This window comes from Gavialis gangeticus, unplaced genomic scaffold (genome assembly GCF_001723915.1).
Source record: "Gavialis gangeticus isolate Ggan-Ray unplaced genomic scaffold, GavGan_comp1, whole genome shotgun sequence".
NCBI classification, from domain to species: Eukaryota; Metazoa; Chordata; order Crocodylia; family Gavialidae; genus Gavialis; species Gavialis gangeticus.
In genome coordinates this window covers 111,483,933-111,509,229 of record NW_017729025.1, presented here as the reverse complement: position 1 = coordinate 111,509,229, position 25,297 = coordinate 111,483,933, and the positions used below count along the sequence as shown (strand labels likewise).

Here is a 25,297-nt window from a genome sequence, read left to right as displayed (position 1 = left end):
CCTCCCCCCACCCACCCCCAGCACCACACTCACTGAAAACACACCTGTCAAGAATAAGTTTTTATTCCTCTCACATCAAACATACTCCACTTCCCTCCCTCCTCAACAAACAGAGCTCCTCCACCACCCATGCTACCCACCAACAAAAGAATACCTTCTACCCTGTGAAAACTATGTAAAATGTCGTTTGCGTGCTGTCGCATGGTGGGGGGCCATGGAGTGAGGGCAGCTAAGGCGCAGAGCCTGGGAACAGGTGGCCAACACCCTGGCCTTTGGCCATTCTCCACCAGTGCACATGCTATGGTGAGTCAAGCAGGTGGGGGGCTCACTCAGGGGTGAAGGGGTGATGGCAGCCAGTGCTCCTCCTGTGCAGGTGGCTCCTCCCATGCAGGTGGCTCCCCCTCCAACAGGTGGTGTCTAGGGGCAGCAGGGCCAGCGTGCAGTCCTGGCCCCACTGCAGGCAGCTCCAGCTCTGCGCCTATGTGGAGCTGGGGTGAGAAGCAGGCCTGGGCCTAGGTGGGGTGGCTGGATGGCATTGGACCCAGGGCAGGGGTCAGGCCAAGGGCTCCTGGATGCTGGAGGCAGTGCAGAACCTCCTCCCAGGCCCAGGTAGGGGTCTGCTGCTTGGCAGCAGGTGGCTGCCAGGTGGCAGGCTGGGCTAGGGTCAGGGGCTGGGCAGTGGGTGGCACAAAGGCAACTGCCAAGGCCAGAACAGTGTCTAGCACCCAGTGGTCATTGTCTATGGCCTGTACTGCCCTGCCCAGGACTGTGCTCTGCTCCTGCAGGGACTCCACCCACTCATACTCCAGGGCCAGAAGCTGGGCCCAGAACTCCCAGTCTGCTCAAGTTCATGCATCTTTGCAACCCACGTCCTCTGCCCACCACCTGTCCTGGTAGGCCGCATCCTCCAACTGCCATCTGTCCTGTTGGGCCATGTTCTCCACCTGCCAGGCCCGAGCATCTGCCAGCTGGTCCTCCGACACTGTGACCAGGCAATCCAGAAGGAGGGTCCTGTCCATAGTCATCCTCTGGCAGAGCCAGCATATCCCCAGGGCCCCAGCTGTGGGCAGCAGCAACCCTGAGGCTGTATCCCCGCTGCCAAGTGCAGCCTCTCCCCTGCATGCAGCTGCAGGCCCTGTAGACCCATAAGAAAGATGCTGTTTGTGTGCACTTGCAACTTTTCAAAGATACGATGCTCTATACCAGGGGCTGTGTTGTGCCTGGCCTCAGATCAGGGGTCAAGCATGCATGGGTACCCAGGCACCATGGTAAGTTGGGCAGACAGGCCTGGGCCCAGGTGGCCCCTGGCTGAGCACCCCATCCCCACTTGCTCCCCTAGGGCTGGCAGGCTGCTGGGTGCTGGCCACAGACAGCCTGCCTCCCCCACCCTGTTCCCTGAGTAGGACAGGACAGGTTCCTGGCAGCACCTGCTGCCCCAAATCCATACCCCACTTCCCCATCACTCCACCTTCTTCTGGAGGCCAGCCACTCTGCTGCTCTGCCACCCAGCCCATGGTACCTGGGCTCAGGGGCACAGGGCTCCTGGACAATGGTGATGAGGAGCTGCTCACACTCCTGCCCTCCCTGCAGGGATGTTCTCCAGGGAGGCACTCCAGGGCCAGGCCACCCCCACCGCCCCCTGCACTGCTGCTGCTCCCCAAGCATGCCCCTGCTGTGTGTGCCCCAGGTAGTTCATAAGGAACTGTTTGCCTGGACCAAGGGGTTCTCAACCCACTATTCCCTGCTGCTTCTGATGTCCTGGGTGAACCTGTGCACCTGGCATGGGACCCTGAGTAATGACAGTGCGGGGAGAAAGCCTGGACTGCCCTGCAACCTCTGCCCCCTCAACCTGCATCCAGGGGAGCACGGGAAAGCTGGGCAGGGAGGTTGGGCAGGGGCAGGGGGCATGGGCCAGGGTGGGGAGCCCTCCTCCCATTGTAGGCCTTATCACATGGCCAGGGCTGGGGTGGCTGGCAGCTTTATGTGGTCACAGCTGTCGGTGATGGCATGCAGTTCTGGGCAGTGTCCTTGGACAATGGGGTGCAGCAGGCAGGTGTCAGGCCAGGGCTCCCCCCAGGAAGAAGCTGGCAATGCTGGCAGCCAGCAGTGTCATGAGCAGCTGCACCTCATGGCAGAGGATGAGGCTGCAGAGCTGGCATAGCAGGCAGTGGCCCAGGCTCCTGGAGCTGCTGGTGGAGGGTGCAGCTGAGAAGCTCAGCAGGATGGGCAGCTGCAGGCCTGAGGGGCCTTCCTCCAGTGATATGTCACCATGGGTGCCAGGCCGCGTGGGGGCTTGGGAAGGCTGCCCGTGCTGCTGTACACAGTATGGCTGCATCCTGGGTCCCAGGGCATGAGGATGTCCATCAGTTGCCACATAAAGGGCATGGACTTATGGGAATTCCCTGACTGATGATTGTGATCAGTGATGGCAACCTATTGTGCCCACAAGGTCTTGACGTTTATGCGGCACTACCACGCCAACCAGTTATGCTCGCACTCCCACATCCAGCCTAACAGGCCCTTGTAGACATGAGCATTGAAGTGCCCATCCCACTGCAACTGGCGCTGCACCTCTGCTTTACCCCACAACACCACGAGGTCACCAGTCTCCTCCTGTAACCAGTTCGGGCCCTGGATAATGGGCACAGGCATGGGCATGGGCATGGGCATGGGTGTCAGCAGGAAAATCACCATCAGAGATCCTGCACCAGCTCTCTGGACCTCTATTCTGCTGTCCCCATGCTGCTGTACCTGGGCATCTACTTGTAGCGCCCTGTGCTGGGGCCTAGCTTGGCACTGGTAGTCATGCAGCTGAGGCAATGCCTTGTAGCACCTGAAGCCACAGGGCAGGCTACTGGAGCTATGTTGTGGGCAGCTGGAGCTGGCCCCGGAAGCCAGAAGCTGTCTGCAGCTGGGCCTGGGTACTGGAAGGCCTGTAGCAGCCTGCAGGCCCGGATGGCATGGGCCTGGCAGCCCTGTAGCAGTGTGGTGCCAGGCAGCAGTGCTGGGATGCAGGTAGGCTGGGGCAGTTGGCCTGCAGCCTGCCCAGGGGGACACAGGGCCTAGAGTGCCCTCAGGCTCCCTAATTGTGTGCCCCAGGGCTCAAAATGCCTGCAGGCTTTTAAAGGCCTGAGGCAGGGGCTGGCCAGCCCTAGGACAGGGGCTTCAGACCCCTAGTGACAGGACTGACCTGGGAAAAAATTTGCTCCCAGGTCATGTCTACACATGCATTACTGCGCAGTTACTAATCATGAGTAAATTTGATACCTTAATTTGTAGGTATCAAATTTACTCATGATTAGTTTTAATGGCACAGTAAGTGTGTACACATGTAGATGTGCATGCTTACTGCACAGTAAACTACACTACTGAATAAAGTGTCTCGTGTAGATGTGCCCATAAAGACCACTGCTGAAGAGCACCACTAAACTTACACTAAAGTGCATGGCATTTTGGTCTGCTTTTCCTTGCTTTCTCCTCCTCCCCCATTTTTCTGGAGCATCACCAACAGATTGTTCTCCCAGTATACCAGGTTGGTGCGGAGGTAATTGCCACAAGAGGTGGCAGAACCAGCTCCACCAACTTTTCACTAATGGAAAGTTTTTCTATGCAGGTAGAGTTTTCCACTGGCTGGCTCTGGCTGTTTTGTGGCCACTTAGAAATGTTCAAATGATCTTAAGGGACCAGCAAGCTTTCAGGCCATGTATCAGTGCCTGTAAGAATGCAGATTAAACTATAATCAAATACTTCTCCACATCGGCCTGTGGGAAATACATGCTTGGAAATCAAATGTAGCGTCTGACCCTCTGAGGTGAGATGCACCTTCGGTAAGAGTTGACAATTCTCAACACCTCAAAGAATGACACTCTTGGAGCAGTATCCTATCTTAGTTGGCGAGGCAAAAGGCAGGTAAGACTGAGTCCATATTTTATATGTATTTTCCATTTGAAAAGAATCGCTTGCCTCTCTCACAAATTAATATCACAACATTTGTATTTTTTGTCTGACAATTTCAAAGTTAGCAGTAGCAGTAAGTTCGCCATGACACAACACTTGGATAACAAGGAGGCTTTGCTAGCATACTCTAGCATACACCCCTCAGAACCAATTTCCATGAATAGATCCAGATATCTAAGTAATATACTTTTGGAAGCAGTTTTCTCATCCTGGGAAAATTTTTGCAAATTGTTTTCAATCTAGACTGAGACAAAAAGTCCAAAGCCCCCAAATTTTTGTAATCCCCAAATTCAGAAAGTATTTTGGTTTGGTTCCATTTCAATTTCTGTAAACATTGAATTTATATTTCCACCTTTTAATTCTTTTTTTACTATAAATTCACTTAAATTCCTAAACAAAAAGACTCTTTGAACTGAAATATTTTCATTTGGAAAATGTCCAAGTGGGACATTTTGACCATTTTAAACCTTCAGGGGGTATGGAAAATTCCTCAGAACCTGCCTATCTAGTTAAAAGTTTTAATTTCAACAAACCAGCATTTTTTGATGGAAAAAAACCATTTTGTTTAAAAATATCCAGCCAACTTTATGTATAATTTATTGGCTTCCTCAGAATTAATCATATCAAACCCATTGCATTGACTGAAGCATTTGCTTCACTGTTACTAGGTCAGAAATATGACTCATTTTGGAATCAACACACAGGAACATGGAGATCTAGGTGTACATGTTCCAGGTCTATGGACCCTGGTTCTCACTTTGTTCCTCTGCTCATTATAGGAATGGGGTAAGAAGAGGCCTTTCACCTACCTTTGCGCTTATATTAATTCTGACATAGCCAGAGGCCTGCCCAGGCCCCACTATCAGCTAGAGAACCTAATTCTAACTTCACAGTGACCCATGAGATGCATGACCCTGTCCTTAAAACCAGCAGTGAGGAAGGATGGCTAGGACAGAGTCCCTATTCGGGCTCTTAGCTTCTAGTCTAGATGAGCAGGCCCCTTGTACTGCTGCTATGGCCCAGGCAAAACTCCAGCAACTTTCCACACATATACTACTGTAATGGTATACAGAAAACAAATCACAAAAGAGACTTGGGTGTTTTATACCCATTTTAGGAATGCATGTAATACAGGAGACAACATTTCATTCTGTGTGCAGCTTAAAAATTAGTATTGAATTTCCTAAAGCTGTGGCTTATAAAGGATTTACCTGACACTCCTCTGGACTTCAGAGTGGTTGAAAGACTGTGAACCTGACAAAAAGGTAGAGCCCAAACAATATCTAAAATGCCAGGCTAACCCTTTCTGGCTATAATAATTTTTAGATCATTGTTTTGTGTCTGTCCCTTCTACATAATTTTAATTCTGGCATCTGTCATGCTGGCCCAAGGAAGGAAAATAGAGCTCTTTTCTGAATTAATGGCACACATATTTGCAATGACTGGTACTGGACTTTGCAGAAGCTGACTTGCCCTCTTTGCTTGTTTCTAATTCTCCTCCCTCTTATACAGTGCTCAGGTCTGGAAACTTGCAGTTAAAATTCCCAAACACAGCTCCAGTTCCAAGAGTCACCATTTGGGGCGGGGGCAGATTTAGATGCTGCGAGCCCTTTTCCAGAGATGTTGAGCATCTACAGCTCCCATTGACTTGCAAGTCAAGTTTTACATTCACAGCATCTATGAAAATCAGTGCTGAAGTGGCCCAAGATGGGCATCCAGAAAACATGGCACCAAAATTAACATGATTTAAATTTTTGGCCTTGGTTTTGGTTGGGCTTTTTTTCCCTTCAGAGACAGTGCAAGTTACAACACTGTGGTTCACCCTAGGCTTTTCCAAAGCCAACAGGTGCAGAGATACAGAGCTGTGGTTAGCCTCTGCTTCTTTTTTTTTGTATAGTGGTCAACATTCCTGCGCTGAGACCAAGTCACACAGAGCTAATAACCATCAGCACAACCACCAGAGACAATTCTGTTCCATTCAACCTACCTCAAAGACATTTTCTTGCTAAGTATCCTAAATTATGGCTCCATATCACCATTTTCTGTTTGTCACCAGGGCTAATTAATGTTACACTGACCTGAGCAAGCTACTAACCAGGCCATAATCTTAAACCTGTCTAAACAGATTAAATATGTGTATGCTCTGCTTTGTTTGCCTGGCTTTTCTGGCTCCTACTCAATAATTCTGTTCCCTTAATAAATAATACCAGCTTTTAAGTCAGAGCCATTTTCAATCACTAGTCATTTCCCCTTTTTAAAAACTTTAAAGCACACAGGAAAGGGAGCCTTCACTTCAGCCAAGAGGCATGAAGCAAAGAGGACAGAGTGCAGGTTCAACTGAACAGCCAGGGCTTTGCCTGGGACCTGGCTCCAGAAAGTATATCAGTGGATGGGGGTCAGATCAAGGAGGCAACAAGGTTTTCAAAGGCAAGGTGAAGTTTCCACCCCCAACCGCCCTGGCCTTCTGAGTCCTGGCTGCTAATTCATAGCCTGTTTCCATTTTTTAAAATGCCATTCATTTTCTGCTCTGTAACCACATTATTTTTTTCCAGTCTTAATGGTTCTTCTTGCTGCCACTCCATAGAATTCAGATACAATAATGATGGACCAGATGGACAGACAGGCAAACAGAAATTTTGCTGGTGAAAATGTTACCAGGCAAAATTCAAGGTGTTTGGATACAGTGTTGTGGGAGAGACCCACAGAACATCATTAGCTGGAACAGATGGCACACAGTATTTTGTATTATACTCCTCTTAGGCTGTTATATAGAATTTGATGTTCCTAAATCACAAGTGGGTTAAAAACAATCCTTACATAGACTCTAGTGGGATTATCAAACTATATTCTAATACAGAAAATAAAGAAAGAGGAAGACACTGCCATTTGGACTCCCTTTGAACCTTAATCAAAATGAAGACATGTCCTGTCATGCACATCTTCACATTCTGAGGAAGTGACACAGTTCCCAATTCTCGATGCTCCATTCCAGTCTTTCTGAGCTCGTCTCCCATTTTCTTATAATTTCATTAGTATTTATGTAACCGTATCAGCCTGGTTAGAGCTGGACTGAGCACAGAGGAGTAACGGTTCTTATTCTGAGGAGATTACACTCTAAAAAGTTATTGTAAAGCAAGACACAAATTTTACACATGTGGCTGATATACTTCATCTAAAAAAGCTCAAGCTCTGAATTTTCAATGAAGCAAATTATAGATGCTATAATCTGTCATAACTGAACAGGAATTCACAACATTTATGAACAGTAGCTCCCATACTCATTAATGAAATTAGTGAAAAAGTCACAGAAGGGAAAAGCAGAACATAGAGCCCCTGTTTTGCAATGGGTCCCTCTTTCTTCTCCCTGACATGCCATTCAGCTCCTGGACCATGCAGAACCAAGATGGGGTGAGCAAGGCATGGGGCATGACATACTATATACTGCCTGGGACAGGGATGGTCATTTGTTATGTATTTGTACCTGTTTTGGTGTAGCCCAGCCCAGCTATCTTCTTTCTACTTTGCCACAAGATAAATACTCAGCAGTAATAGTGGCACTATCCCCTGCCAGCGTACTTATGTCCCATGATGCTGCTAGCAGTTCCTTTTTAAAAAACAGTTTTCTTAACACTGCCTTGGATGTTAAGCTTCAAAGAAATACTGGTGAGGTTGGAAGACATTTCCAAGATATCATGCCTCTTCTAACCTCAAAATCCACTATCATTAAGACCCAGAAGAGTCTAACTCTTTGTACTGCACCATTTTCCATCCTGGATGGCTACTGCAGCTAACCTGACCAAGCACATAACAGGTCTATACCACATCATAGGGGTGAATGAGGATGCCCTTTAAATTACATATAAAGGCCTTTGATTCAAACTGCTGAGGTTGCCACAGGCAATTTGCTAAGCTTATTGATCATCTTCTGTTTAATTTAAAGTTTGATGTCCTGGAACAGGCTATTCAGCACAGAGAGCTAATGGGATGGGATGAGATACAGGGAGCAAGAGGGAGATACACACAGGGGAAATGGATAGTGGTCAAAGCAAAAAAAGAGGGTTATATGCTGAATAGGCTTCATGGGTCAGTTAGTGATAAATATTGTAGTAATAAAAAGAGTGTAGCATGGACACCACAGGGATCTTTTGCTGTGTGATTAAAGTAAAACAGGGTGGTTATTAGGCACATAAAATCTCAGAGAAAGATGATGAAAAGAAAAGAGGTGAAAATGACTGTATGTGTGTACATATAAGCTTAGTTCCCCAAGGCAGCTTTTGGAAATAACCTTATCTAAGAGTCAACTAATATATAAGCACACTTGGTATATATAAGCACACTCAATGCACAAAGGTGCGTTGAGACTAGGAAATGCCCTTTATCTCCCAGCATGCATCTCTCTCTGTCTCTCTGTCTCTCTCTCTGCTGTATGACAAGCTGGTAGCTGCAGAGCTCTTCAGTCTGAACATAATCCTTCTTTCTCTGGATCAAGAGAAATCCTATGATTGGGTCAACCTCAACTTCTTATTCTAGACTGGGGTGGGCAAAGTCCAGCCCGTGGGCTGGATCAGGCCCATAGTAGACTTCATTTCCCAGCAGCCCCTGCCTGCATTGCTGCAGCCAGTTTCCTTGGAGACCCCAGCAGTGGCAGGCCATGGTTTCTATGGAGACCAGCCCCAGCAGCACTGGCAGGGTGTGTGGCTGGACTGGGAGCTGCTCCAGGACCAGGATCTTGTGGCAGTGACAGCATGTTCTGGAGCTGAGGCAGACTGCGATCTGCTGTCCATACGCCCCAGGCAGGGTCATGCAGGCAGCAGATAATGGCTCTGTGTCAGCTCCAGACCATGCCATCACTGCTGCAACATCCCAGCCCCAGCCCTGGAGCAGCTCACCACTCAGCCACAAGCCATGTCAGCACTGCTGGGGTCGGTCTCCATGGAAACCCTGGCCCCAGTGTCACAGCCCCACAGCCGCTGGGATCTCCATGGAAACCAGCCACAGCAATGTGATCAGAAGCTGCTGGGAAATGGAGTCCAGCCTCTGGCCAGATCTGCCATTTTACCCAGCCCTGTTTTAGACTCTGGAGGCCTTTGGCTTTGGGACCCTCTTCACCTCTACCATCTGACTCCTGTACTCCTGTACCTCTCCAGCCTTCTGAAGATAAATGGAGTGCTATGTAGCCTATTCTCAGCATCCGGGGCATCCAGCAGGGCTGCCCCACTTTCAGGAATGTTATATGCTCTAGCCTTTAAGCCACTAGTGGAATTAAAATAAAATTCCACACCTCCCTTATTTTTGCAAACCCAAAAACAGATTAATAGGAGTTTATAAAATCACAATTTGCTCACTGGGGGTTGGGTGTAGGAGGGTTAAGACCTAAGATTAATAGTTTGAATACGGTAACATGGAGCTTGGATCTCAACCACTGGTTTGAGTTATATAATTTTTTTTATAAATTCAAATGTAGCATCCTAATCTCATCCTTGCTTTGTTTGGGCTATACAACAAGAAAAAATGTGTTTCCATCAAGTTCCATAGCTTGTGATGCAAATTTGCTATTGTAAATTCTTACAATGTGTCCACCTGACCACAAATGAGTATCACAAACAATATAGTTACCTCATGAGACCCTATGAATTAATATCCAGGCAGCCTGGATCATTCTTTAATGAACAATGTTTTGTGCTAGGGAGTTTACAGAGGAAAGGTCACATTAATTACTTTAATTTTGAAAATAACTTCTCTATATTGAAAGTCACATGCCCAGTGCTATACATAAGTGTCCTTTTCAGAGCTGGAAATAGATTCACAATCAACTTCCTTGGAAAAAACAAAGAGCTGGTTTGAATATATATTGTGAAGCAACTGATCTACTTAGACTATATTGTATATTGCAAAGTAAAGCTACTGTCCAGGACAAAGTGGTAGCTCAAACCTGTGTACATTAACAGCAGATGAATACGTAAACTGGGAATGTTTCATATGAGAAGTAAAATGACTCAATGTTCTGTTTGGAGGAGGGGGAAGGAAGCTCCATAAAAATGAACATCAAATTGAGGAACTCCTGGCTATCAAAATGTATGATCTGAAGAGAGTTGAAGGGGTAGCCTAAAGGAACCAGTGAAAGGAAACAGAAGTTGATGGTTTCAGTAATCACACATCTTATCATGATGAAATTATTCTATTTGCTCTTGGGCAGATACCCAACCTATATAAAGAGCAGCATTCCTTTGAGGTACCATGGACCAGAAGCACCTGTAGAAAAAGCAGTCTTGGGTATGTCAAATTTAATATACTCTCAGTCAACACAAAAACGATTTACATCAGTCATATAACCAAGGCATTATTTTTCCCTGACAGCTGTCTGCTTGGAACAACCATCTGTGATTTCTACTCCAGAGAAGGAAGACAATTCATCAAGAGTCCACGTTGCTCCTCTTGCATAGATCAGTTGCCTCAGGCACAATCGTGAATCAGTTCCAAGCCTCTCATATCTCTCACCCCAGTTTTTACCTGGTACACTTGCCAATTTATATATATTGGATAGTATGGAAATTTAGAGAAATATACAGGGTGCCTGAGGCATGCACTACAGGCAGCTGATATCAGCCAGCTGACCTCATCAGCTAAGCATTGGAAGAGGGAATCCATTAGGAACAGTAGCTAGCAGTCATGTCTATGCTACCATGTGAAGAGTTGTGGGTGTCCAGGTTGGAGGTGGATGATATATACTTCCAAGATGTCCCAAAGTAGACTTATTAATTGAAGGAGTCAGGAAAGAGATATAGACTGAGAAATATTTGTGCTAAAAAACATATTGTGGTGATCCACACTGCTGAGAACTTGCTGGTAGGGTCCCAGAAGAAAACTTTTTCAATGCACATGTCCAAATTGCAAGCAGTCTGACTTATTGAGCAGCATAGAGTCCCAAGCAGGCCTTTGCAAGAAGGGATATATGTTTTTAAAAGCACTTAGTTTCTAACTGGCTATGGATAGGAAATTACACAATGGATGTTGAAATATTGGCTTGTTGAAAAGTTGTCATTTGAGTAATGGATGCTTTATTTCCTGTTTTTGCTGAAAGCTAAAGCACAGCATAATTAGCTAGTGAGAAAGCAATCTTGGCAGCCAAACAAAAAAAGCACATTTTGGGCGCCTGAGCCAATTAAAATTGTTTATGCAGCAATTGAACAATATTTTTCTCCAAATAATTATAACTGGGAGAATTCATCATAACAAAGTTAGGCTTGTCCTTCACAGTCCTGTTTCATGCTGTGTGCCTTTAGCTTCCAGGGATATGCCTGTGAGTTGAGGGCATTTTGCAGCTCTCACACAGCGAGATTCTGGGGTGCAGGGGGGAGGGATAGAGGCAGTGTATTAAGGAGGGGAAGATCCAAACTCACTCATATTCTTTTCATCTGGGTAGGATCCCAGGCTGGAAGAGAGACATCTATTTTCTGGATCTGGTTCAACTGTTCTGGGGAAGAGCTATTCTGCTATCCACAGCTGATTTCATCTCTAAATCATAGAAATTTTACAGTAAGCAACAGATAGTGAGAAAATACTTTTATATTCTGGCCTTTAATCTCAAAAGAGTATGGCTGTCTAATCATAACTTGAATCATAATTCAACCTCATGTCCAAAATGTGTTTTGCCATAATCCAGCTTCAGAATCTGATTTGAACATTGCATCTTCTGTCCTGATTTCCAATAAAGAGGCTATGATTCTCTCATTTTTCTATTAGAGCAATTCATAATTTAATTATACACCTCTTAATTACTTGAATCCACACCCTGCCTAAATCTCACTTATGCAAATGCTCATAAATGGAGACTCCACTTATTTCTATAAGGGCTGCCTCTTCTTCTTAGACAATGACAAAATAATTTCTCAGAAACAGTCAGGAGGATAGAAAAATAGCATTACTTATGACTTCTGACTGCTTCTCTTATGACACAAAATCAATCTGTTATCCATTTGTCTCTGATATTGCTACTTTCCTTTCTGGGTGTGAAGTTCATTCACATGCCTAATTTGCTGTATATTTATATATGGCTCTACACGTTGTTCTGTTTGAATATTTTTTTCATTGTTTCTGAAGTAAAAATAAGCTGAACTGTGAAAGCTATCTGATATACCATGGCAAGGGTGCTACACAGGGTTTATAATGAACAATAAGAATGAATAAATACAGAGGATAAGCAATATTTTGACTGTACAGCACATTGCCAGGCAACAAACAGTCAACTGATTGCACACATATATACACATATGCAAACTATATATTGTCTGTGTCCAGACATGCTCATGGTTATACTTTTTTATGTCTTTTCTGCCTGCTGCCTATTTCTGGCCTGCCCTAGCATTGTGTGTGTGTGTTCTTAATTATTAGGCGCACAGCCTGTTTTGTTTTGTCATTTTCAGAAAGAAAAATGGATTGGGTGTGGCTTGCCCAGGAAGACTTCTATAAACAAAAGCTATGGGTGGGTGCTCAGCCTGTTCTGACTTGCCCTTGGTTTAGAATTGGAAGAACAATTGGGAAAAACATGCCCGTACATCATATTTGCTGGAAGCAGAAATCCTGGACCCAGGCTTTTATCACTGATGAATTTTAAAGTGCTGAGGAAAAGCTAGAGGAGAAAAAAAAATAGAGCCATTTGAACATACTCCAGGGAATGTCAAAGTAGTTGAGGTTGTTCACCACAGACTACATTTTAAAGGATGTGATTTTCATTGTCTCAGAATCATTGCACCTCCATGGGAATTGCCTGTGTAAGACTCCCTTGTGGTTTTAGTAGCCACAGCATGGTGTGCAGAATGGGGAAGGAGGCAGAAAGGCACCGGGTAGAAAGGCATTCTACCTTTAGACCTTTATGAAAAGCCGATGGAGAGTACTGGAGCAGGACATTCAAGCATGGCTTATATGCATCTTTTTTAGGGGGTCAATATGTGTGTATTGAGCCCTTCCAGATACTGCATAGGGGCCTGTGCTGTGTAGTGCTGGCACTATGCAGCTTGTACTCAAAGGCTGCAAGCTCAAGATTGGGTCAAATTTCCTTGTGTGCTTTCCACAGAATTTTAGAGGACAGAGGGGCAAATGAGAGGGACAGATCAGAATATAGAAATACCACCCTAGTGCTTGACTCAATCTCAGAATAAACAGAATATGCAAAAAATAACTTCTGAGCTAAAGAAGAAACAAACCACAATATCTCAGGAACAATGGCTTGAACACAAAATGACTAGAGACATAAGGAAAAGTTCTTCATGGTAAGAGCAGCTGTGCACAAAATGGATTTCTGAAGGAAGGGGTCCAGGTGATACTACAGATTTATAAGATTAAGATAACAGGAATGATTAATTCCTTTGGGCCTTTCAATGTGGTAAGGGCCAACAGCAACCCCAGTTCACCTCACAGGAGGTGCATCTACACCAGATGCTTCCTGCGCAGTAGCCTAATAACACTAAACAGTAGCATGCCAGTCAAAAACTGTGCTGAAAACTTACTGCTCAGTGTTAATAGGCTACTGCACAGTAAGTATCACCAAAAAAAAAAGTGCGCCAGCACTACTGCACAGTAAATGTAGTTACTATGCATTCATTTAGTTTTTCATTAGCAAAGTACTAAACTAAATGTGCAGTAACTATGGCACAATAATGAATGTGTGGACATACCTAGGACTGTTCTTTTAAAGTTTATGATGACATTAGAGATTGATACAACAATGGCACTAAGAAAATACAAAGAACTGGTACTATTAGTATAACTAAGCTGTGATTGACGAGTGGTACTGAATGAGATATAGTTCAGGGGCCCAAACCTGGAGGATGTAGTTCCCATTGCAGTAAATGGGACGAAGGCTACTTGGTACCTCTGAAAATCAGGTCGTAACTGTTACTATCATATTTCAGTGACATGGCCTACGTTTAATATGATCAAATATATTTCCAAAGTGTATGATCTCATAGCTTGAATCTCTAATTCTGGTCCGACGTAAGCATGTTTCCAGATCTTGTCAAGGGTATGTCTTTAGTTCGCAAGAACAAAACAGAAAAAGTGCAGAAATTTAAATCATCATTCCCTTCTCCATGGGTTAAGGTTGTATGCACAGGGAAAGGCTTTTTCTAAGTAAGTAAGTGGAGTTATTTAGCCTAAGGATTTTTAGAGTTAAAGCAGTTTTGGAATGTGATGTTTAAAAATATATTTGATAAGAGAAGAGAACTGCTTCAGTGATATATACTGAGCCAGATTTAATTCAACTGGCTTCATTGGAAATATGTAGGTCCCTAAAATATGCTATGCTTTCTGGATAAATGCAGAATATCTCTGCTAAGAAAGTAGAAACCTGTTATGGTCACAATAGCTAAAGAAATGTTTTAAGGAAACAAGTATTGGACTATTGATTTGGTCACATCAATTTTATTGGCTGTGAGGTCTTCTATTAACTGGCACTGTTGTGTTGATACACTGGGAAATGCAGAACTTTTATTGGCATCCATTAGGGAAAGGAAGGAAATTAGGACAAAAGCCTATTGTTTATTCAAGATTGTATTTTTATTTATCTTTTGGCTTTTAAAAGCTTCTTGGTTTACATACCCTCTGGGCACAAAGGCTTCAGTTTACAGACATCACTGATGAAATAAACAACCAAGCTGACAAAAAGTCAACTTGAGGAGAGCAGCTGAGACGTGAAAACAGTTTTACCACTCAAAGTACCCCTTGAGGGAAAACCTGAATAAGTAGGCCTTGCACTGAGCCTTGGAGAACAAGGTTTTGTCAGACCAATGGGGAAGCTGTAACCCTGGCACAAAGAGTTCCCTGACTTCAGCTCCTCAGAGTTCAACTTTCCAGACTGCAAACAGTCTACCTCAAAGAGAATGGGTTTTACTGTGTTAGCTGCTCCTGGGTAACTGCCCAGGTGCAGAGGAGAAACGGCCGTAGTGGCTGACTCCTAATGCCTACCCACCTCTGACCTGAGCTGGGTCATTCCGGCCTCCCTGCCACAAAATGTTGCCAAACCCTAACTTGGCCCTCTTTCATGAAGGTCTAAACAACCCACAAGTTGGATTTTACTTACCGCAGGGTAAGGGCATGAACACAAGACCCAGTGCCATTTACCCTGAGGTAAATTATGTGCAAGTCCATACCCCAAGAATGGCTGCAATCAATTCTACTGCTAGGATTGAGCATAATGAGAGAGGTAGTGTTAGCGGGCAGGGGTCTTGCATCCTGATTGCATGGTGGGCAGATCCTTGCATCTTGGTTTGCTGCCACAGTTCCATCATGGAGCTTAATCCATGGAGCTTCACAGTTTCATCCCAGGGGCACACTGCACAGTCAGAACCGAAGAGCAGCAGCCATGGGGAGCTTGTAGGAAGACTGAATTATGGTCCCATGTCTATAAGAAAAGCATTGGCCAATTTCCCTTTACCTTGGCTACAGCTCCTGTGACAGCAATTATCTGCATAGTCACATGCATATGGGTGTATCTACCATTTTATATAGAGCTTTCAAAAATTAGCCTATGTAGAGGTTGGGAGTAGAACAGAGGAGCTGTGAATTCTCCACCATTTGCTGTGGGGTGGTAGCTTTGCACTGGTGAAGTAAGTGGGAAGAACTGGGCCCATAGATGTAAAACATCCATCACAATGAAAAGCCTTGCATTGATATAAATAAGTCTATCGTTACCCCAATGACTTCTTTTGAGGAAATCCCATGAAAGTTTGGAAAAGCCACAGCAAGAAGAAAAGAGGAATTTGGTGTCTTTTAAAATACTGTTACTTCAAACAAAAGTCCCTAAAGTATTTTTTCCTACACACTGTACTGTCCACACAAAGGGACCAGCAGCCAATTGGATTATAGCACTGTTGATTACTCATGATCCCCTTCCTGTGAGGACAGGCCCTGATGTGTTGTTTTTTGATAACACTGGCTCCTTTAGAGCAATAATACTGGTACAGCTTCCTGCCTAATCGTAAACCAATTACTGCACCTCAAAAGGGAAAACATTGTGAAGACTCCAGTTTTAGCTCAGAAGTGATAACAGAAACATTTTCTTGCTAATCCTTGTTAGGCCTTAAGTTTCATTACTGCATCCCCTATGCCACATATGACAAATATTTGGGAGTTCAGAGGGTTGCATTGTGGGTATATTGGGTTTAGCTGTAACGCCTCAATCTGGATTTGATTTTCCGCAGACTTTGGGAATGTGAGGAGCACAGAGTTTGTTTGGAGACTTGTATGGGATTTTTCAGCCTAGATCCTTCATCTGAATTTTCTCTTGACTGGTAGTGATCAGAAAATACCACCACATGATGGCTCAGCAGTCTCTGTGAAATGAACTAACAGCCTCCTTCCAGTTCTCATTGACAGACAGTGGCAGACTGCGCAGTAATAACTGCCACTCGTGCAGATGCATAAGCATAAGCTCATGTAGACGCAGAAACAAGTTTTAAATGACTATGCAGAAACCGGCATTACTGCGCAGTACAGTCTCTGGAAGGGTTGGGGTTTTTTAGATACTACTGCACAGTAGCAACAGGCTCATTACTACTGTGCAGTATTGTCGCCAAGCAAACTTGTTGCTACTGCTCAGTCAGTGCCGGATTATGACATGCTGAGGCCCTAAGCTATGTCCAGTTTAAGAGGCCCCATATGATAAAAATAATCCACAAAATCCATGGAAATGGATTTTCATGAAATTTTAAGATGAATTATTGTTATTTCTGCATACATTTATGAACTTAATATGAATAATAACTGTTAATCCATATCTATCTATCTATCTATGTATTTGTCAAATTAAAATGAAAATGTCTTTTTTTTTCTTATTTAGAGGCTCCTCATATTGTGAGGCCCTAAACTGTAGCTTAAGTAGCTTAAGCCTAAATCCGGCGCTGTGCACAGTAGTGTCTTGTGTAAACACGCCCAGTATCTACATCTTAGAACCTATCACTGCAACTGGGTTGATTGACACCTTGCTAATAACAAAGTTAAAGGCTTAATGGAGAAATTAACCATACTGTCATTTGTGGAAGTGGCCCAGTGAGGTCAGGGTAAAGGCACATTGGGGCAAAATAGGTTGAGTTCCTACTCTTGCTATATGTATTTTGTATAGCAGGTAGGAACTTCCCTCTCCAGGGCTGGCATCTTTTTCTAACAATTCAGAACTTTTTTTCAGAAAAACATAAGCCTGACTTCCTAATACAAAAGAGCTTCCTAGATTGTCTGGGCTACCAAGACTAATGTCTTAAAGCAGTGGTGTTCAATCTTTGGCCTTGTGGGCCAGATCAGTAGAGTGGGGTCATTCCATGGGCTAGATTCATAGATTCATAGATTCATAGATTCATAGATTAAGGGTCGGAAGGGACCTAGTAGATCTTCTAGCCCGACCCCCCGCCAGGGCGGGAGAACAACAAAAAACCCCAAAAAGAGAAATGGGACTCAAACGAGTCCAGCCAGGTAGGCATCCAGCCTCTTCTTAAAGACCCCCAGGGTAGGGGCCAGCACCACTTCCCTTGGAAGTTGGTTCCAGCTCCTAGCCGCCCTAACCGTGAAGTAGTTTTTGCGGATGTCCAATCTATACCTCCTCTCCATCAGCTTGTGCCCATTACTCCTTGTTATGCCAGCGGGCGCTAGGGGAAACAGAGTCTCCCCCAAACCCTTCTGGTGCCCTCTAGTGAGTCTATAGACAGTCACCAGGTCCCCCCTTAGCCTTCTCTTGTGATTCACATCCCAGAATCAGGGCCTGTGTTGCTTCCATGCTGCTTCTGAAGGCCAGAGTTAGGCCCAGGTGGCCTGGAACACCCCTGCTCAGTCCTGCACACCAGGATTGGGCCCTGGCAACTTGCACCACTCTCACCCAGCCCCATTTGCTAGGATCTGGCCCCAAATGCCAGGTTTAAGCTGTGCTACCCTGCATGCCTGACCTAGTGTGTAGGGCTTCAGGCTCTTCTATGGTCTGAAAATGTAGCAGGACAGAAGCAATGCTCCACTACCACCGCATTTTCAGACCTGTGGGAAGCCCCACAGGCTGGATGACATGGCACTGGAGGATCTGGCCCACAGACTGAGGCTTGAACATCCATTTCCTAATGGATTCAGTGACAGACTTCAAGTACTGTAGGAGGTGAGCCCAACATCTGCATTCATGAGTTAAGGTGTTGCTGGCAGACTAATTTTGGAACTTAGTGCCAGAGTACATTGAAGAGTGGGCCGCTCCCCTTACTTACCTCAATTTTATACTGGTTTTACTCCATTGACTGCAATGGAACTACTCCAGTTATACACAAGTGTAGCAGAAAAGAATCATGTCCAGAGAGTATATGAACCATCAGACTATCAGCAGTACTAGGAGGAAGAGAGCAGATTCTGACATCTGGTAAGTAACCAGTAGTCACATATTTTTAACTATGACTCTTGTTTAAATATGATGGGCTCTTCTCAAGCCCGTCATGATTCTAGTCATTTGGTGCTGCTTCAGCCACAAGGTAGCCCTAAGGGGGTGCCTGAGGATTCCTAAATACTCAGTACTAGACAGCTCACCATGCTGTGGAGGAGATGGGGAAGAGTAAAGAGAGGCCTGATCCTTGACCAAGGCAGTGACATGCAGGACTCTGTTGCAGTTGTAACTAAGAGCAGCCCTTTGGATTCCCTGAGTTATACCAGGACCTAAAGTGGCCCTCAGGCAGCCCATGATCAAAAGCAGGAAAAGGTGTTTTTTGCTTAGCTGTGCTGAGCGTCAGTAAGGCTGACCTGGGGATCTGACCAGCATTTTCCCAACCCTCTTTCTGAGGTAAGTAATTTTATATCTCAGAATGTTCTCAGGGGGTTATCATAAGCTCTTTGATATTATATCTGTATAGTTTAACAAATGCATGTTATGAAAAAGTTCTCACTACTTCTACATTTATGCCTTTGCTTGCCTCTAGAAATTTAACAAGCAAAAGGGGATAGAAAATTCATATTAACTAGCTCATTAGTTCTGTTTTTAAAAGAAAGATTCTTTAAATCTTAGCTTTCTAATAAAAAGTATGCTACATGGAGCTTAAACAACTTCGTGGGAGAGAAGATTTCTTTTCTTACATGGTGACGTATACAAAATTAAAAAGCTGAGTTATGTAGTGGTTAGACCAGAGACTGGCCATTGGGGCATATGGGGCAAAGATCTGGTTTCATTGAATGCACTAGAAAACCTTGTATTGATTTCAGTACAGTCAGGATTTCATCCCTGGCTCCATTGCAAACTCTGTCATTGACCCACAGTATAACTTTGGTTAAATCATTTAAACTACAACAAGAGTGTTACTTAAATGTCCCACAGTTATATTCTGAGGCTTAATTGCTTGAGAAAAGTGTATTGAAATTCTTCAGTGAAATGTGACAGCAGAACACCTAAGTGTGACATATTTCTACAGGTCATTACTCTTTTGCATTCTCTATACCCCTTAACTCAAGCACTTACATCTAAAGCCAGGGCATGCGCTTTTGAACTCCCTGCTGAAGAACCCTGTGGATACAAAGGGTGCGTGTCTGTGGTGAGAGAAGCACTATCTTCCTGAAGTTGAGCAGAGAAAGGAAATGACTCAATCATCAAAAGGCCCTCCTTCCTCAGGGAACCGTCCCTAATCAGTATTATCCCATTACAATAATACTATTTCAGAGGGACTGTGAACCAGAGCACTGCGTAGCCATGTAAACTGCTTCCTGTATTTGCCAAACAAAACAGCATTCAGCAATTAATAGAATTTCGCTATTAGCCCTATGATAAAACAACACAAACATTGCTGCTAATCATATGCTCATTCATGGTGCCATGCATCCCATCTGGAAAAACCCTTTTTGTTTTGGAGCTGCCCTTTACCTACTGTGCACTTTTGCCTGGAAAAAATGTTGCTTACATTTTGCTTGGCTTAAAATGTCACAGCTATGAAAATTGTCCTCATTACCCTTACAAGAGCTATTGCAAAGCTTCCTCATGGGATATTCTGATTAGTCATTGCTTTAGCACTAAGCTGGGCTACTTTGTGTTGCTTGCCAGGGATCCTGTAAAATCTCTACCTATTGGTCCTTGATAATAGAAAGTGGCAACTACAAAAGTTGGCAATGAAAGCTATAGAATAACATGATGGGCCTTCCAGAGCTCTGGGACTTGGACTATTACAGAAGCTCAGCTCTTTATAATTAACTGTGATTAGACACAGACACAGATGGGCAGCATCTCAGCAACAAATGAACCATTTTTCCTCCTTAATTTCATAAGAGGGAATCTTATGAGGATGACAAGAAAATGCACCTTTTAATATTTTGTCTGTTTTTTACCATTGTCACTCTGTTTCACTCTTTTTTAACCATTAACAATTATTTACCACTGCTGCTGTCATGGAAGCATGGAGATGGTGGCAGTTGGGAGACTTGCTTTGTTACAAAGCCTTGTCTCAAGTGTATAGCAGTAAAGTTGTGTTATGTGAGATGGAAATTTCTATTGTTATGCACTGAATCTGTTGTTGCTGGAATCAGTCAGGAATTGGGACCCCATTGTACCAGATACCATATACACATAAAGTGAAAAACTCCCTGTCATATCAAACAAGAGGCAACAGGTGAATACAACAACTGGGTTAGTATCCGGTAACAGTGGGACCATTCTGATTAATGTAATGAAAAGTGCAGTGCTGGTTATAGGTAGAACTGAGGGTGCTTCATAAGCAGATCGCTACTAACATTGAAGCTTATATATCTGAAAAGTAAACTAAAATAATTTATGGGCCAATACTGAAAACCAAACCCAGTAAAATCTGCAGAAACATCAGTTTGCACCTACAGCCAGGTATTTGCATGAGTGAATTGGGTAACTACATGTTCAAACAAACAGTCAAATACCCAGTTCCCCAGCTAGCATGCAGAGTATCTCCCTGTATCCAACAACACAGGTGTTTGTTCATAGGGATAATATCATTATTGGAAAATGCCATATACATTTAGCATAAGCACTGTCTCATGCCTCATGAAAGATTGTGTCAAAGCCTTCTTACACAGGTTCAGTTTTTAGCAAGAGGAATCTTGGAGTTTGGGAGGTTTCTAAATGGAGATAGAAAGTCAAAATGTAGTTATATTTCTGGGTCTTTTGCTAATAGGACCTTTGGAATGTTTCAGTCAGGCAAAGAGTAAAACACTGCACAGGGAATAGAGCAGGAGGCTGTAAAATGAACCTTTTCTCATCTTGGAAACGTATGCTAGAAATCTGAGTTAACTATTCTTGTTTGCTGTGTCAATGGAAAGATCAGAATAGGAAGTTATTATAGATCATGGCTGCACTATAAATGGGGGCTTCTCATTCAAGAGGGTAAAACTCATGGTACAAGTCCATGCATGCATGATATAATGAGTCATGAAGTCAATGGGGATGATTTTTGTCCCGACATGTTTTGTATGTGTGTTACAGATGAGAGATATTGATGATATAGTGACAAATGTAATACTTTGTTTCAGCTTCTGCGGCTTCAGGAATGCACAAAGTCTGCCCTGTGAGACTAACTGAAAACAGACAGCCACATAATGAGTCCAGAGGGGTTTATGGAGAAAAGGGGTTTATGGAGTAATGAGGAAATCGCTTACTTGATGGAAGTCTAGTCAAAAATAGTATCAAGGAAGCAGCACTTTTACTTAAGCATTTTGTATACCTATAGCAGGTGGGTCTGACCAAGGAATATCCAGATTGGGATTTCAGCTTTGAGGTTCAAAAAGGGAGGGTGGTGGTTCCAGCTCAATATGAACAAGACATAGGTAGCAACAAGTTGTGGCAAAAAAATTAAATGCTTTCCTCAAGAGAACCCTATTCATCTCTCTGTGGTTCAGTTCTCTCTATCTATCTATCTATCTACCTATCTATCTATCTATTGTCTTCCTTTAACACCAGTTTTTTCCTGGGCATCCTGGGCATGTCCACATGTTCATTAAAGCACCTTAGGTCCTGCACTTTTAGTTTAGTACTAGCTTAATAAAGTACTAACTAAATGTGCAGTAACTAGAGTTACTGTGCATTAGCACCAGTGCACAATTTTTTTGTGACGCTTACTGCGCATTAGCCTAATAACACTGCACAGTAGGCCATTAACTGCCATGCTACTGTGCAGTGTTATTAAGGTAATGTGCAGTAAGCGTCTTATGTAGACGCACCCCCATCTCTTGTCACAATGGTATAGCACCTAGCACAATGAAATTCTATTAGATGTTACTTTAATACAGTTATAAAGGAGAAGAGGTGGCCTGAAAGGTACAAAAAGTTTGGGGCAGGGTAGAAACTGTGACACAACAGTAATATATAAACAGTTCAATTAGAAAGTTCATGATTGATTTTAATATTGTTACAAAAGTGTATTCTAAAAACTGAAGAATGATTTGACCTCTCATTAGATGTTGTGGGGAAAAAACACAATAAATAAATGAACGTTTCTGTACTGAAATCTTTATTTTTATCTCAGTAAACTCACAATGTTCTCCAACATGGGGACAGTTCTGGACTACTGAAATATCCCTTGTCACAGAAATGGTTTTTAACATTCCTCATCATAATTGTAATCTGCCACTGGTGTTAAAAGTATTGGAGAATAAAATTAGGGCTGTGGTTCACGTCTTGATGTAAACATGAAACATTCAGAGCTTCTCCCAGCTCCTGAAGAAGACATGGAGCCTACTTCTTCCCTCCTTGTAAAGTCAATGAAATTATAGTAGTGGAAATATGAGGAGTCTTGGGTGTAGACTCAACAGGGTCCGATCAACTAAAGAGAAAGTTCATACAAGGGTTAGTGAAAGAAAAATGAAAACAAGAACACCAAACCTCTGGGCTCCCAGGTTTATTTTCCCAGATTTCTCACGAATCATGAGAAGACAAAACAACATATAAAATCCCAGGGGTGTTGTGGCCTCTGGTCATAGTCCTTTCACACAACTTAAATCCAGAAATGTAGAAAACAGCTGAAATCAGAAATCCAGCAGTTCTGCCCCTTATGTGCTCTCTGTCCTGCACTCAGACAGCAGCTCTTGAAACTAGCTCAAGTTTCTTCTAAGACTAACAAAGCTTAGCTGCCCCATAGTCTTTCCCAACTGGAAGTGCCTCCTTGAATTGTCTCAGCCCCATACCTGCTACTTGTTTCAGTCAAGTTTTTATCAGGTCACCCTGGAGTGGTACCAAAGAATGCAACACTCTATCACAAAAGCTGAGTCTTGCCTAGGATAAGAAAAAGCCATAGCCCGTGGCTTATCCCTTGAAATTTGAAAAGGGTGACTATCCAACCCATCCCCTCTACCTGTCTTGTACATCTAAGGAAGAGATAGTCAACAAGCTTTCCTCTGCCTCAGCACATGCAATATGTCTAATATCTTCAGGTTTTGATTCATAGGTGGGCAAGGAATAGTCCTAATTTTTACCACTGCCATATATTCCGATGTCTCCAGACGAATAGGGACAACAAACCATTTAGTGCAGATTTTATTTAATCAATTGGGAGTCTAAATGGACTTAGGCACCTAACAGTAGTTCTATTCCACCCTGCTTGACCACCTGAAAATCCTTTAATGCAGAGCTGTGCAACTTCTAAGTGGCTAGTGGTCAAAGCTACAGTCCCCCCTGGACCACATGCCATGTGGGCACCCTCTCACACCTGCACTCTGCACTCTCCCCCAAGATGCACTGCATGCCTTCACAGCCCAGGCTCACCCTCAGCTCCCCATGCTGCACTACCTTGCTCCCTAGGGTAGGGGCAGGAAGTGGAAGCCAGTGGAGGGAGGAGGAGCCCAGAGACTCTGGCTGTTGTTGCCAGCTGGACAGCCGTACTTTAATGCATCTACTTTGTAACACACAATCATCTTGTCCTTAAGACTGAGTAAGAAAAAATGAAGTGAGGAAAAAGAAGACTCACTCATCTTTTCTATTAACCACTTTGCAAGTACTCAGACTGCGTGGAACAGAATTGCATTTAGCTACCTAAATCTACTTACGTGCCTAATAGGTGGAATAAACTATAGTCCTCAATGTCTCTCATCCAGCTCCTTAAAAGAGGACAGTAATTAGTAATGGCAATATTAATAACAGAAAACTCATAAGATTCTTTTTAATGAGCAAACACATCTTAAACGAGCAGTTAAAATATTGTGAAGCCATTTCAGTTTTTTTATTCCTTCAAAACTATACCATCCTCAAAGCCAGAAATGAAATTCTCATTTCTCTACACTTCTCCACTCCTCTTTTGCCTAGTTTTACCAAAATAATTTGAAACAGAACTCAGTTTTCCTTCAAATTTGCTAGCTTTACATCCCATACATATGTAAGGCTAGCTAGTATATAGATACCCATATTATATATATGGGTATCCATGCTAGCTAGCTTTACATATGTATGGGATGTAAGGCGTGTGTGTGTGTGTGTGTGTGTGTGTGTGTGTGTGTGTGTGTTTTATATATATATAAAACCCAAGACAGACTACAAATGAATCCTTTGTTTATTATGGCAATTTATGAGGAAAATCTTTAAGATAACAAAATTAATTCACAACAGTGGTGGCCTGTTAAATTAAAAACCTTGGACAGCATAAGAAGAAAAAATAGCTGGCTATGTTCGACAAAGGTTAAAAAAAAATGTGTCTGGGATGATAAATGTCCAGGATAAAATTATTCTCCAGGATCAAAAATTACTGGGAACAACAATACAATTAAGAAAGATAACAGAGTCTAGAATTTAAATCTTTCCTGCTTGAATGGAAAGGGCTAAATCCTGACTTCTTTTGTTAAACCAGACTCTTACTGACTTCACTTTCATTTTGATTTGAATAAGGGTCACAGATCACAGACTCATAGAGCAGTAGGGCTGGAAGGGACCCCAGAAGTCATCTAGTCTAACCCTCTGCCTGAGGCAAGATCATCTCTATCCAAACCACCCTATGCAAATCCATTTTCTAACCCATTACCAAACTACACAATCAGCCCTAAAAAAACACAAGACATAACACTGTAATCTGCCACAGGTAAAGCAGGAAGACCACAGCAGTTAATGTTCTGCTGCTACAAAGGTTGTTAAAATATGCTTGAGAGATCCCAAGAATAGGGGCATGCCTCCTCCTAGAGTAAGACAAAATCCCCCACAGTCCACACCAATTTGACCATAGGATAAAATTCCTTCATGACCCCAAATATGGCAATCTGTCTGACCCTGAGCTGGGAACCTCTGGGTTTAAGTCACAGCAGAAGCATTGGCACACCCCAGTCAATACCCCAGCCTGGCTGCAGCCAACATCCAATGCTTCTGAGGAAGGCTTAAAAAAACCCTGATTCACATAGCAGCAGG

At 43.6% G+C, this 25,297-nt stretch overlaps 2 long non-coding RNA genes across 2 annotated transcripts in view; one reads left to right on the top strand and one right to left on the bottom strand.

The window, feature by feature from the left end:
- LOC109298972 overlaps nt 1–21,742 on the top strand; it is a 28,612-nt gene extending 6,870 nt beyond the window's left edge. Inside the window, exons 2-3 of the long non-coding RNA XR_002097737.1 lie at nt 11,381–11,493; nt 21,448–21,742. This is a non-coding gene — a long non-coding RNA (uncharacterized LOC109298972). The remainder of the gene's footprint in view (nt 1–11,380; nt 11,494–21,447) is intronic.
- Nucleotides 7,872–21,823, bottom strand: LOC109298973. Its single transcript, XR_002097738.1, has 3 exons — nt 21,738–21,823; nt 8,470–8,474; nt 7,872–7,882 (listed from the first exon to the last, which is right to left on the bottom strand). It is a non-coding gene; the product is annotated as an uncharacterized LOC109298973 (long non-coding RNA).
- Between the last annotated feature and the right edge of the window lie 3,474 nt (nt 21,824–25,297).